At 44.3% G+C, this 14635-nt stretch overlaps 1 non-coding gene across 1 annotated transcript; it reads left to right on the top strand.

Annotated features, from left to right (window-relative positions):
- The first annotated feature begins 271 nt into the window (after positions 1-271).
- Positions 272-409, top strand: LOC119926382. Its single transcript, XR_005450263.1, has one exon. It is a non-coding gene; the product is annotated as a small nucleolar RNA SNORA7 (small nucleolar RNA).
- Positions 410-14635: the final 14226 nt, after the last annotated feature.

Here is a 14635-nt window from a genome sequence, read left to right as displayed (position 1 = left end):
GTGTAAGAGGCAGCATGATAAAGCATGGCAGACTTGATCAGTAGAGGTTGTAGATGTCATGAGAGGACTGGGGGGTTGCGGAGAGAATGCTGATTATGCATCTGTATCATCTCTAGACCGTAAGCTCATTGTGGGCAGGGAGCCTGTCTACCAACCCTATTTTATTGTACTCTCCCAAGTGTTTAGAACAGTGTTTTATACACAGTAAACACTTGTGGGCAGGAAACATATCTACCAACCCCGTTGTATTGTACTTTCTTAAGTGTTCAGACCCCTCTCAGGGTCACACCTAGTGAGTTTCCAGTACTCTACCACATTTGGCTACGGGAGGGAGAGTCAAGCAGAGGCATACCCATTCCATTCCTAGCTTGGGCAGTGGATGGTGAGTGGAAGACAATTTGCTACAAGTCAAAACTCATCCATGCTGGGCAGCAGCGGCACGGGAGAGAGTTGGGGGCAGAGACTAAAGTTTACTGCATGGAAGGAGGCAATGGTAAACCACATCTGTATTTTTCCCAAGAAAATTCTAGGATTACACTACCAGAATGAGTGCAGATGGAGAGTGGGCGTTCTGGGAGAGATGTGTCCATGGTGCCGCTATGGGTTGGAAACGACTCGACGGCATAAGACAAGACAAATGTTTAGGACAGTGTTCTGCACACAATAAGCACTCAGTAAATACCATCAATCAGTCACCCTCACAGACACTACTAGCAACATTGCTAAGCATTCTATTAAAGGGCAATGCCATAACCCCAACTCTGGGACACACAATGTCATTTGAGGGCTTTGTTCCCCTGATGGGGTCAGTTGCTCTATGGCACCAAATAAACATTATGTATCAAGTACCTATTGTCTGCAGAGCACTGTGCTAAGCGCTAGGGTAAGTACAATGTTAGAAGACAGAATCCCTCTGCTCAAGGTCCTTACTTCTAGTGGGGAGAAAGACACAAATTAATTTATAGGTAGAAGATAAAGGAGAGATAGATGAAATGCGTAGATATGTAGGCGTAGATGCTTAACTATTGACTTAAGGTAAGTCACTAGGTACAGAAGTGCTTTGAGTAGGGGTGTTTAAATTCATAGTTGGCTTAGAAGTGCTGAGGGTGTAGCTGAGGCAACGTGACTTAGGAAGGAGATAAATTGATCAGGGAAGATTAATATTAATAATAATAGTACTAAATAAGCTGCAAGCCTCAAACTGCAAAATGGAATACATAATGAAGATATCTTTTCTTATGATGCCCAGGTAAGCTTCTGGTCAGTAATATTTGAAGTTGGCTTCAGAAAAAATAGAAATCTGTCCACTTGTATATTGCCTTATTAGCATGTGCCTGAGGCACCATTCAAGGTTTTCCTCCTCACCATTTCCACCTCTGATAGCCAATCAATCAATGGCATTTATTGAGCACTTACTGTGTGCGGAGTACTGTACTAAGCACTTGGGAGAGTACAATATAATAGAGTTGGTAGATATGTTCCCTGCCCACAAGGAGTTTACAGCCTAGAGTGAAGACCTTGAATTCCTCTTGAGAGATTTACACCGTTGAGCCTTGTGGGAACTTGAAATGAGGTCTGGAAGTTTCCCCAAGAAACAGACCATTCTGAGAGTGTTTGAGCTGCTCAATTCCCCTCTGAAACAATTAAAACAACCCTTTCCTCCAGCTGACACTTCCCACTTGGCACTAAAGATTTCCCATACTGAAACAAGAAGCCCCCAGGAATGTGCTTCACAAGAGATAATGACATCCTCCCAGGATTAGTCACACCTCACCGCACCCCAGGGTGTGAATTAACCAGTGGTAAAGCTCTCAGCCACTGCCCCTTGGTCCCTTGCTTCACACACGGCAGAACACTACAGTTATCCAGTACGCACATGGAGGGGACCAGCACTGGTAAGAGCCAAGAGTTTTGAGCTGGGTTGACAATAGAAATAAATAATAATATAATAATATTTACTAAGCAATTACCAGGTGCCTGTTTTCACACCTAAGAACTTATTTTAGTGAATGAGATTTTTACCCTTCCTAATATTCTCATTCTGTATGGCAGAACCTTGCGCTTTAGGAAAACAAAGCCCTATTTGATGGGCCAGAGAGGGGAAAAGGGAACACAAAATTCATTTGGGGAATTTTTTTTTTGTTTTCTGTTTGGTTTTTTTTTTTAATGGTACTTGTTAAACTCTTACTATGTGCAAGGCAATGTTCTAAGCGCTGGGGTAGATACAAGGTAATCGGGTTGGACACAGTCCGTGTTCCACATACAGTCTTAAGAGGGGAGTTTACAGTCTAGAGGGTGGGGTTCTGCAAGTTTCTTCGCCGGACTTTAAATAGTCCAAGTTTCTTTGGAGGAAGGAGCAGTTCCTAAAATTTTCGTGGACCCTGAGTGAGAAGCGAGTTGCAGGGCAGACAGCTGTGAAGATCACTATTTTACCCGCGCTTGAGTCATGATTCATCATCATCATCATCAATCGTATTTATTGAGCACTTACTATGTGCAGAGCACTGTACTAAGCGCTTGGGAAGTACAAATTGGCAACATATAGAGACAGTCCCTACCCAACAGTGGGCTCACGGTCTAAAAGGGGGAGATTCAGGCTGGAAGCCCCCAGCAGATGTATTTGTGAGCATCCAGCAGGCTCTGGGGGCGGAAGGGCTCTCGGCAGGTGGGAGGTGGTGAGCTGTGGAGGGATTGGATGGAGAGAGGTAATAAGCAAGCATCCCTGCTAACTGGATTCTGCAGTCCAACCTGAGCCAAGGGCTGCCAGAGCATCTGCAGCTGCTGCCCAGCAGAACACAACGTTTAGCATAGTAGATGGAGCACGGGCTTGGGAGTCAGAAGGTCATGGGTTCTAATCCCAACTCCACCACTTGTCTGCTGTATGACCTTGAGCAAGTCACTTATCTGTGCCTCGGTTCCCTCTACTGTAAAATGCAGATTGAGACTGTGAGCCCTACTGGGGAAAGGGACGATATCCAACCCGATTTGCTTGTGTCCTCCCCCAGCGCTTATTGCACTGCCTGGCACATAGTAAGTGCTTAATACCACAACATAGCAACAACAGGCCCCAGACCAAACTAGGAGGGGACAGGAAGGAAGCTGCCAAAACCCTCCAGATCAACCCAGCTTCTGGATATTCTTATTGGTTTATGAATCTGGAACTTGGGTCCACGACTTCTCTATCCCCAGCTGAAGCTGGGTTTTGGTTCCCTTAGTTCCCACTCCATTCCCCTTTATCTCCTCAACCTCCCATTCCCTACACTTTTACTCCCCTCCAAACTGGCTGGTGCTCTGGCTCCTTCTGTTTTTTTTTTTATGGTATCTGTTAACTATTTGCTACACACCAGACACTCTTTTGTTTAATGGTAATTGCTTAACACTTACTATGTGCCACTGTATTAAGCGCTGAGGTAGATACTAGCTAATCTGGTTGGACACAGTCCCTGGTCCACACAAGGCTCATAGTCTTAATCCCCATTTTACAGATGAGGTAACTAGAGCCTAGAGAAGTAGCATGGCTCAGTGGAAAGAGCCCGGGCTTTGGAGTCAGAGGCTGTGGGTTCAAATCCCGGCTCCGCCACTTGTCAGCTGTGTGACTCTGGGCAAGTCACTTCACTTCTCTGGGCCTCAATTCCCTCATCTGTAAAATGGGAATGAAGACTGTGAGTCCCCTGTGGGACAACCTGATCATCTTGTATTCCCCCAGTGCTTAGAACAGTTCTTGGCACATAATAAGCGCTTAATAAATGCCATCATTATTTATTATTATTAAGTGACTTGCCCACCCAACAGACGAGTGGAAGAGCCAGGATTAAAACCCAGGTCCTCTGATTCTCAGACCCATGCTTTATACATTAGGCCTCACTGCCTTTCACCCACCCATAGCATGGCTTAGTGGAAAGAGCCCAGGCTTGGGAGTCAGAGGTCGTGGGTTCTAATCCCGGCTCTTCCCCCTATCAACTATGTGACTTTGTGCAAGTCACTTAATTTCGCTGTGCCTCTGTTTTGTTGTCTGTAAAATGGGGATGAAGACTGTGAGCCCCACGTGGGACAACCTGATTACCTTGTATCTACCCCAGGGCTTAGAACGGTACTTGGCACATAGTAAGTGCTTAACAAATACTATAATTATTATCTTCTAGACTGTGAGCCCGTTGTTGGGTAGGGACCGTCTTTATATGTTGCCGACCTGTAGTTCCCAAGTGCTTAGTACAGTGCTCTGCACACAGTAAGTGCTCAATAAATACGATTGAATGAATGAATGAATCTGCTCCCACTGCCCCTTCATTCTGCTGCCCACCCCTGAACCCAAGGCCACTGAACTCCTTCCTCCCTGCCTGTTTTTTTATGATATTTGTTAAGCACTTACTATATGCCAGACACTTTGCTAAGTTCTGGGATAGACACAAGCTAATCAGGGTGGACATAGTTCATGTCCCACCTGCTTCTCACAGACTTAATCCCTGTTTTACAGATGAGGTAAATGAGGCACAGAGATGTTAAGTGACTTGCCTAAGATCTCACAGCAGACAACTCCACCAACTCTATTGTATTGTACTCTCCCAAGCACTTAGTATTATGTTCTGCTCACAGTAAGTACTCCATAAATAATAATGATGGTATTTGTTAAATGCTTACTACGTGCAAAGCACTGTTCTAAGCTCTGGGGGGATACAAGGTGATCAGGTTGTCCCACGTGGGGCTCACAGTCTTAATCCCCATTTTACAGATGAGGTAACTGAGGCACAGAGAAGTTAAGTGGCTTGCACAATGTCACACAGTGACAAGTGGCGGAGCAGGGATTCGAAAGCATGACCTCTGACTCCCAAGCCTGTGCTCTTTCCACTGAGCCACATTGCTTCTCAAATAAATACCATTGATTGATTGATGTATATATATTTTTCTATTTATTTGGCCACACTAAATAGTTTTATGTTCATCTACCGAGTCTTCAGGTGGATGCTCCTTGTGTTCAGGGAACACAGCACTTTATTTTATATTTTCCAAGTTCCCAGTACAGTGTAGTGAATGAACTGGGTGCTCAATAAACACTACCACTAATTAACCTTCGCTCATTTTATTTACTGAGTCACTCAACCTTTTTTCTCTCTACTAATTGTATTTTTAATTGTGACTATGCTGCTCCTAATGTGAACTTACTTCTATGCCAGTGAAGTTCTACAAGTTCTATAATCCCACATATGTATTATGCATTCATTAACAGAAAGGAGTGGCTCTTTCCAAGCAAAAGCTTTGCAAGGAAGAAGAAAGAAGGAGAAAAAAGAGAAACAGAACCAGCCTTTCTGTGTACACAGGTTGGCCAGGACTGTGGGTTATTGGTCTTTTCTAGTCACACATGCACTCAGATTATTTCACCATCAGAGGTGTCCTCTTTTACAACTATATATACTGTATACCTGTCGTCTTATCCCTACTTTGGTCCAATTGAAGGTGTCTTCACATTTAGCTCTGGCCAACCTCAACCCTGAATGCATTTGGAGCTACAGTCCATTGTCTTTAACTTCAGAGAACTGGACTCTTCATTAGCTCTCCATCCTGACCTGGGTAGGGCAGCAAGGCAACCTCCAATACCGGTACGTTTCCTCTATCATCCTTTTATTTTCTTGCCTGATGCAGGAAGGCTCTGCTCCCCTTTTTTTCTCTCAGCGAGATAATCTTTGAATCCCTCTAGCTGAATTCTGTCGTACTTCTCAAATCAATAGCCATTGCACGATTCCTTTCTGGATGCATAGTGAGAGGAAGATTCATAAATCAGACCTAATCCAGGGATCCAATGGCTATCACAGATGCTCACTCGAGTTTTTTTGCTGCCACAGGAGGTTGCATGTGGTTTTCAGGAAAGGAAAATGGGATAGTCTCTCAAATTGGGAAATATGCAAGTATCCCCCTCTCTTCCTGCTCCTCAAAGGAGCACTAGGAAAATTCCATGTGCATGTGTATTTTTTAACGGCATTTGTTAAGCGCTCACTATGTGTCAAGCACTGTTCTAAGCTCTGGGGTAGAAGCAAACTAATCAAATTGGACACAGTCCTTGTCCCGCGTGGGACTCACAGTCTCAATCCCCATTTTACAGATGAGGTAACTGAGGCACAGAGAAGTTAAGTGGCTTGCCCAAGGTCACAGAGCAGACACATGGAAGAGCCAGGATTAGAACCCAAGTCCCTCTGACTCTTAGGCCTGTGTTCTATCCACTAAACATTGCTACCTCAGAGAAGCAGTGTGGCTCAGTGGAAAGAGCACGGGCTTTGGAGTCAGAGGTCATGGGTTCGAATCCTGGCTCCCCCACATGTCTGCTGTGTGACCTTGGACAAGTCACTTAACTTCTCTGAGCCTCAGTTACCTCATCTGTAAAATGGGGATTAAGACTGTGAACCCCACATGGGACAACCTGATCACTTGTATCCCCCCAGTGCTTAGAACAGTGCTTTGCACATAGTAAGTGCTTAACAAATGCCAACATTATTATTTATTATTATTATTACCTCTGCAGAGAACAAACATCAGCTCAGATCAAATTTACTTTTCTTGCAGACAGGAAGGCTTTTGGGAGTGATGGAAATTGGATTTTTTAGTGGTATTTTTAAGTGCTTATTATGTGTCAAACACTGTTCTGTATGCCGGGGTAGATACAAGAGGATTAGGTTGGACATAGTATCTGTCCTGCATGGGGCTCACAGACTAAGCAGGTGGGAGAACAGGAGAACTGAGGCACAGAGAAATTAAATGATTTGCCCAAGGTCTCACAGAAAGCATTTGACAGAGCCGGGATTAGAAACCAGGTCCTCTGACTCCTAGACCCCTTCTTTTTCTAATAGGCCATTGATAATAACAATAATAATAACAATAATAATAATAATAATAATAATGGCATTTATTAAGCCCTTACTATGTGTAAAGCACTGTTCTAAGAGCTGGGCACTGTTCACGTAGCTATCAGCATAGGATTGAAGAGGTCTTGAGAAAGAGATCATTAAAAAGCTCATTGTGGGCAAGGGACCCATCTATGTGTCTACTAACTCATATTGTACTCTCCTGAATGCTTAGTGCAGTGCTCTGCACACGGTAAGCACTCAATTCATTCATTCATTCAATGTATTTACTAAGTGCTTACCGTGTGCAGAGCACTGTATTCATTCAGTCGTATTTATTGAATGCTTGAGTGTGCAGAGCACTGTACTAAGCACTTGGGAAGTACAATTCAGTAACAAATAGAGACAATCCCTGCCCAAAACAGGCTCACACTCCAGAAGCTGTATTAAGGGCTTGAATAAATACCATCGATTGATTGATTAGAAAGCATTTATTCGAAACCCACTGGCTACACAGGTCCTCTACGTTCCCAAGTAAAGAGATGACATGAAATGCAAAATGATGGTTTTGGGTTGGTGTTGAGGACCACAGTAGGGAGAGGTTGGAGGCAGGGAGACTTGTAAAAACCAGGCTACAATACTTGTTCAGAGATGATTGATGTCTGGATGAGAAATTTGGCCGGGGGGCATTTGGAGGAAAAAGGGACTGAGTGAAAGTAGAAGTTTAGAAGGAAACATCTTGAATTGTCAGCTAACTCGATCTGAGGCTAAAGGATGATGAGAATCATACATAACATAGGGCACAATATTAGACCAATGGAGAAAGATTGTGGCTACTGAGACAACTTTGGAGTATTCATGTCTCTACGAAAGTTGTACAGCTCTACAGAAGCAGCATGGCTCAATGGAAAGAACACGAGCTTGGGAGTCAGAGGTCATGGGTTCAAATCCTGGCTCTACCAATTGTCAGCTGTGTGATCTTGGGCAAGTCACTTCACTTCTCTGGGCCTCAGTTACCTCAGCTATAAAATGGGGATTAAGACTGTGAGTCCCCCGTGGGACAACCTGATCACCTTGTATCCCCCTCCAGCGCTTAGAATAGTGCTTTGCACACAGTAAGCGCTTAACAAATACCACCATTATTATTATTACCTGAAAGCAGAAGAGCTCCTGAGGGATTTGAGCACAGGAGGATGCAAAGTTGGTGGAGGTTAAAAATTGGGGATGAGGGATGGTCAGAGAAGGAAGGAGGAAGTTGGGGTCAAGGGAAGAGAAGAACTAGAAAAGGACAGTGCTGGAACCAAGGCCAGAAAGTGTCAGGAGGATGGGTTCATTGTCTATGTCAGTGGGTGTCTGAGGAAAAAACCACAGAATTATAGGTAGAAGCGACCTCAACAGAGCATCTAGTCAAGTCCTTCGCCTCCAAGTGAAGCAGTGTGGGCTAGTGGAAACAGCATGGGCCTGGAAGTTAGAGAACATGTCTTCTAATCCTGGCTCTGACACTTAACCTATCTGTGCCTCAGTTTCCTCATCTGTAAGATGGGGATTGTGAGCCCCATATGGGGCAAGGACTGGGTCTGACCTGATTATCTTGTATCTAACCCAGAGCTTAGTACAATGCTTGGTGTAAAGCAAGCACTTAACAAATTCCATAGTTAATGGAGTAAGCACCCAACAAATACAATAATAATAATAATAATAGGATGATTGTTAATCTACTCTGACAGATCCTGAGCATTCCAAAATCTTGATCATAAGCCCACTTTTGAACTTAATCACTTGACTCAAAAAATTATTCCCTTTGATCTTCAGTAAATTCTAGTGTAGAAATTTAAGCCCACTTCCTCTTGACTGTTCGTTTTAGGAACTGGAACAAAATTAGTTACTATCTTTCCCATAGCCACCCTCCATATATTTGCTTTGCACATAGTAAGTGCTTAATAAATGCCATTAAAAAAAGTGTTAATATGTCACCCCTTAATCTTCTTTTCTTTAGGTGAATGACCCAAATACTTTAACCTTTTCTCCTAGAACCCATTTTGCTACCTTCTTAATCACTATGGTTGCTCATCTCCAGACATTCTCCAGTTTATTCACCTCCTTCCCCACGCTGACTCCAAACCTGAGCATTATTCAATTCTCTCACTAAGATCCAGCCAGTGGTAGTTAAAGCTCTACATGCCATCTCCCTGTTGATTCAGTTAGCATGGTGAAGTAATGTGGCTTAGTGGATAGAACACAGGCCTGAGAGGCAGAAGGACCTGGGTTCTAATCCCAGCTCTGTTGCATATCTGCTTTGTGGCCTTGGGCAAGTTGCTTCATTTCTTCAAGCCTCAGTTACCTCATCAGGAAAATGAAGATTATGACTGGAAGCCCTGTGAGGAACAGGGACTGTGTCCAGCCCAGTTACCTTGTATCTACCCCAGTGTTTAGTACAGTGCCTGGCACATAGTAAACACTTAACAAATACCACTTTTTATTATTACTAGGAAACTGACTAAGAGATGAGGTCTTTGGATCCCCTTCTCACCTTCCCTTCCTCTACTCTTCCCTTGATGAGCTGCCATCTCCAACTAGCAGGGTTTGTTGGGAGCTGGAAGATGGCTGCCACACAAAGAGGAATGACCCCACAATCAATCAATTAATCGATCGTATTTATTGAGCGCTTACTGTGTGCAGGGCACTGTACTAAGCACTTGGGAAGTACAAGTTGGCAACACATAGAGACAGTCCCTACCCAACAGTGGGCTCACAGTCTAAAAGCGCTGGAGAGGTTATAAGGTGATCAGGTTGTCCCACGGGGGCTCACAGATTTTAATCCCCATTTTGCAGATGAGGTAACTGAAGCCCAGAGAAGTTAAGTGACTTGCCCAAAGTCACACAGCTGACAGTTGGCAGAGCAGGGATTTGAACCCATGACCTCTGACTCCAAAGCCCGGGCTCTTTCCATTGAGCCATGCTGCTTCTCCGTGAGCCACACACAACTGGGTGCAAGGAAGGCAGCCCAGGCCCCAAGTAATAATAATACTAATTGTGGTATTTGTTGAGTGCTTTCTATGTGCCAAGCACTGTTCTAAGTGCTAGGGTAGATACAAGGAAATTGGGTTGGACACAGTCCCTATCCCATATAAGGCTCCCAGTTTTAATCCCCATTTACAGATGAGGTAACCAAAACCCAGAGAAGTGAAGTGACTTGCCCAAGGCCACACAGCAGATACATGGCAGAGCTGGGATTAGAACCCTGCTCCTTGTGACTACTAGAGAAGCAGCATGGCTCAGTGGAAAGAGCGTGGGCTTGGGAGTCAGAGGTCATGGGTTCGAATCCCAGCTCTGTCACTTGTCAGCTGTGTGACCTTGGGCAAGCCACTTAACTTCTCTGTGTCTCAGTTACCTCATCCGTTAAATGGGGCTGAAGACTGTGAGCCCCATGTGGGACAACATGATCACCTTGTATCCCCCCCCAGTGCTTATAACAGTGCTTTGAACCTAGTAAGCACTTAACAAATACCATCATTATTATTATTATTATTACCAGGCCCGTGCTCTATCCACTAAGCCCGCTGCTACTATTTGGGCTTGACTCGGTTGTTTGCATGACTAATGGAACGTACGGCAATTCCTGCCCCCTCTCAGGAGGTACTGCTCAGGACTACTGCCACATCTGTTTAAGGATGCGAGGATAACATCTTGCATGGGAAGAGAAATGAAGCTAAATGTGGGTAATGAGAAAATTGAAGATGGCAAAATAAAACACAGCTGCTGAAGGCTACAATCAGCAGGAATTGTGTGGCTGTGTGTGCGTAAGAGAATGTGTGTGTGTAATGCTGATGTGTTTAGTAGCAGAAGGGAAAGTCTTAAAGGCTGGAAGGCTGGGAGTAGAAAGAAAAAAAGCCATTTGTGCTCACAGCTCCACATTTCTCCCTCTCTTTCCCTCTCTCTCTTCCCTGTGCCGTCATCTCCCTTCTCTACACTATTATTATTGATCGATTGCTTTGACTTTCCCAAAGGCTCCTAACATGTTACAGGGTCACCAACTCACTAGCAATGTTTTTCACTATGCCCTCAGCTGCTGTGCCGTGCCATGCAATAAGGTAGCTTGAACGGCGCTACCTAACCCCCTACAAAGTCTAGTGTGTCACTCCTTTCTTCAGAAGAGTGCATTGAGCTCCATGGGCATTTTCTAATCTCAAAGGCTTCTCTGAAACCAAGATAGGAGGCAGGAAATAGCTCCTCCCCCACCATTTTGTAGAACACTAAACGGAGGCAGACAAAAGAGTTATCAAGGGCTCGGTGGGGCCTAGGCCTTTTGGTGCCCCGGGTAGGGGTGGACTTTGGAGTGGGGAAAAGGGGTGAAAGTCATGAGCAGTGGGTTGGAGACAAGAGAAATCCAAGCAAGGTTGTCAGTTTGGGAGGAGTAAAAAGCACAAGCTGGAGAGAAGAGGGCAGAGAGGTGGGAGGGAACCAGCCAAGGGACAACCTGGAAACCAGTGTTTTTGTTTTATGTGAGAAGAAATGTGTAGCAATTGGAGGTTTTTGAGGAGTGGAGAGAGGTGCTTCTAATGGACTGAAGAGAGGAGAGGCTAGACGTAGGAGTCCCATGAGGAGATGCCTCTAGTAATCTAACTCAGAAGGAATTACAGCTTGAATCATGGTAGTAGGATAAACGATGGAGAGGTCTGGGCAAACTCTTTGAGTATTGTAAAGGATGGGTGGACAGGCCTCATGAACTGAAGCACTGCAAGTCATAACCATACTGTGTATGGCTGAGCTCCAGATCAAACAAATGTTCTTTAATGGGAACAGTGAGTGAGGGGTGGTGGTAGTGAGTGGCAGAGAGCAGGCATCCCAGGGAGAGGAGGGCATGGTGGGAGCCATGGGGGGAGCAAAAGACAGCTGGGGGAGTGGGGTGGGGTGTCACTGCCGCCATCAGAAGAGCAGAAGCAGCAGCATTTGAGAAGCGGCATGACCTAGTGGAAATAACACAGGCCCGAGAGTCAGAGGATCTGGGTTTTAATCCACATGCTTGCTGTGTGACCTTGGAAAAGTCACTTGACTTCTCTGTTCGTCAGTTTCCTTATCTGTAAAATGGGGATTAAGTACCTGTTCTCCCTCCTGCTTGGACTATGAGCCCCAAGTGGTACAGGGGCTGCGTCCAACCTGATTATCTTGTATCTAATCCAGCATTTACTATAATGTTTAGCACAAGTACGTCCTTAACGAATTGTCTTGTCTTATGCTGTCGAGTTGTCTCCTACCCATAGTGATGCCATGGACACATCTCTACCAGAATGCCCTACCTCCACCTGCAATCATTCCGGGAGTGCATCTATAGAGTTTTCTTGGTAAAAATATGAAACTGGTTTACGATTGCCTCCTTCTGCGCAGTAAACTTGAGTCTTTGCCCCTCAACTCTCTCCCGTATTGCAGCTGCCCAGCACAGGTGAGTTTTGACTTGTAGCTGGTTGCCTTCCACTCACTAGCCACTGCCCGAGCTAGGAATGTAATGGATATGCCTTTGTTTGACTCGCTCTCCTGTAGTCAAGACTGGTAGAGTATTGGAAACTCTCCAGGCCCTGAGAGGGGCCTTAATGAATACCAAAAAGATTATTATTAACACACTGTAGCCTGCTTCTGCTGCAGCAAAATAAAAAATAATAGAGCTTGTCAGCTGCATGGTAACTGTAGAAGAGCTACGTAATAATTATTGTACTTATTAAGCGCTTACTTAATCTGGTCCGGTAATAGCCACATTCATTCATTCATTCATTCAATCGTATTTATTGAGCGCTTACTGTGTGCAGAGCACTGTACTAAGCGCTTGGGAAGTACAATTTGGCAACATATAGAGACGGTCCCTACCCAACAGTGGGCTTCCTGTACTAAGTGCTTGGGAGAGTACAATATAACAAGGCTCTAAATGGAGAAATTACTTTATCAAGTGTCAGAAAGAATGCCGTGTTGGCAGGGTAACTATTATTAGCAGAACTTCATCATCAGTGGAGAAACAGTAATAATGATGGTATTTATTAAGCAGTTACTACATGCTAAGCACTGTACTTAGCTCTGCGGGAGATATAAAATGACCCAGTCAGACCTAATCCCTGTCCCACCTGGGGCTCACAATATAATTAGGGAGGAGAACAGGTATGTTATTAATAAATGCTTAATGAATGCAATAATGATATGCCACAAGCAGTAGGCTATCTGATCAGACCAGGTACCTGTCCTACATAGAGGTAACAACCTAAAAAGGAGGGGAGAATAAATAAACTGACCATTTACAAATGAGGAAACTGAGGCCCCAAGAGGTTAAGTGACTCGCTCAAGTTCATCAGACTAGTGGCAGCACCAGGATTGAAATCCAGGCTTCCTGATTAGCCCCATGCTCTTCCCATTAGGCCATGCTGTATCCCATTAGGAGATAAGTGAAAAATCTCTTTTTGATAAGCAAAATCATTGCATAAATATGCCTTTTTTCAACTTAGAGGGACAAAGAGAAAATAATTGCACTGTAATACTGACCATTATGCACTAAGCTGTTGTTCTTTCCTCATGCACATGATTATAGTCTATACATATACTGATCTATCTCTGAGAGGTATCAATAGAAGTGGTTGCCCTTCAGCATATCTGTTTACAGACAACCTGGGTTGGAGGCCAACAGCATGGAAACTGGAGTCTGGAGAATTCTCTAGTGTTATGATGTACTGGAAAGATGTCAGGCTTCAGTAAGAGGTGAAATCTGAGATTTGATTTCCCGCAGAGAGCCAAAGAAAAAAGAAGAAATACTGAGGCTAAGAAGTCAAACGGTGGGGAAAAAAAAAGACAGACGAAAGGGGACCCTGGTTATTGAGAGAAGGAGATGAACAGAGTCAGAGATCCAGGATTTATACAATAGAAGAAAATGATTTTTGTGGATGACATGAGCCAAGGGGACATGTGCACTTTCACATGACAGCGAACTTCTTCTGAGTCTCACTAATGGAAAAATGCATTACTATGTTTGTGGCTGGATCAGCACACAATTCTAGTGGAAGCAGCCATTTATTTCTTTATTTATTTTGCATACTATGTGCTATGCACTGGAGAGATAACAAGGTTATCAGATGGAACACAATCCCTATCATGGACAGGGCCCCCCTCCTAGACTGTGAGCCCATTTTTGGGTAGGGACCCTCTCTATATGTTGCCAACTTGTACTTCCCAAGCACTTAGTACAGTGCTCTGCACATAGTAAGTGCTCAATAAATATAATTGAATGGATGAATGAATGAATCATATCTCCATGATTCAAATGAGGAAACTGAGGCTGCTAAAGCTTACGTATCTAGCCTAAAATGACCCAGCAATCCACTGGCAGAGCTGGCACCAGCAGCTGGATCTCCTGATTACCAGTCCTGTGCTCTTTCCACTGGACCTTGCTAATGATTGCTGTAGTCATTAGCCCTTTATAGTTCAGCTCACTGGGCTCAATGAAAGTTTTAAGAATGGTTGAAACTTTATAAAGTCATCTGCATATGTTTCAAGAATAGGCTAGACAGTTAACTTTCTGGAATGCTCTCGTTACCAACAGTCATGCCCAGAAGTAGATGGATGGACTGGATGACCCTTTAAGGGCTGACCTAATTGCCCACCAATTCTAGAGTTTCTGAAATTCCTTTTTCCATGGGAGTCATCAAAGCCTAACACTGAGGACTTCTATCTTGGTTATTCATTCAAGTCCCCTAGCTTGAAAAATGGAGATGCTTTTTTCCTGAAATGGTGTAACCAGGGCTCAAATACATGCAGTTTAAACAGAACATGGA

The sequence above is a fragment of the Tachyglossus aculeatus genome, chromosome 3 (assembly GCF_015852505.1).
Source record: "Tachyglossus aculeatus isolate mTacAcu1 chromosome 3, mTacAcu1.pri, whole genome shotgun sequence".
NCBI lineage: Eukaryota > Metazoa > Chordata > Mammalia > Monotremata > Tachyglossidae > Tachyglossus > Tachyglossus aculeatus.
The sequence above is the reverse complement of the archived record's forward strand: the minus strand, read 5'-3'. Positions and strand labels throughout refer to the sequence as shown.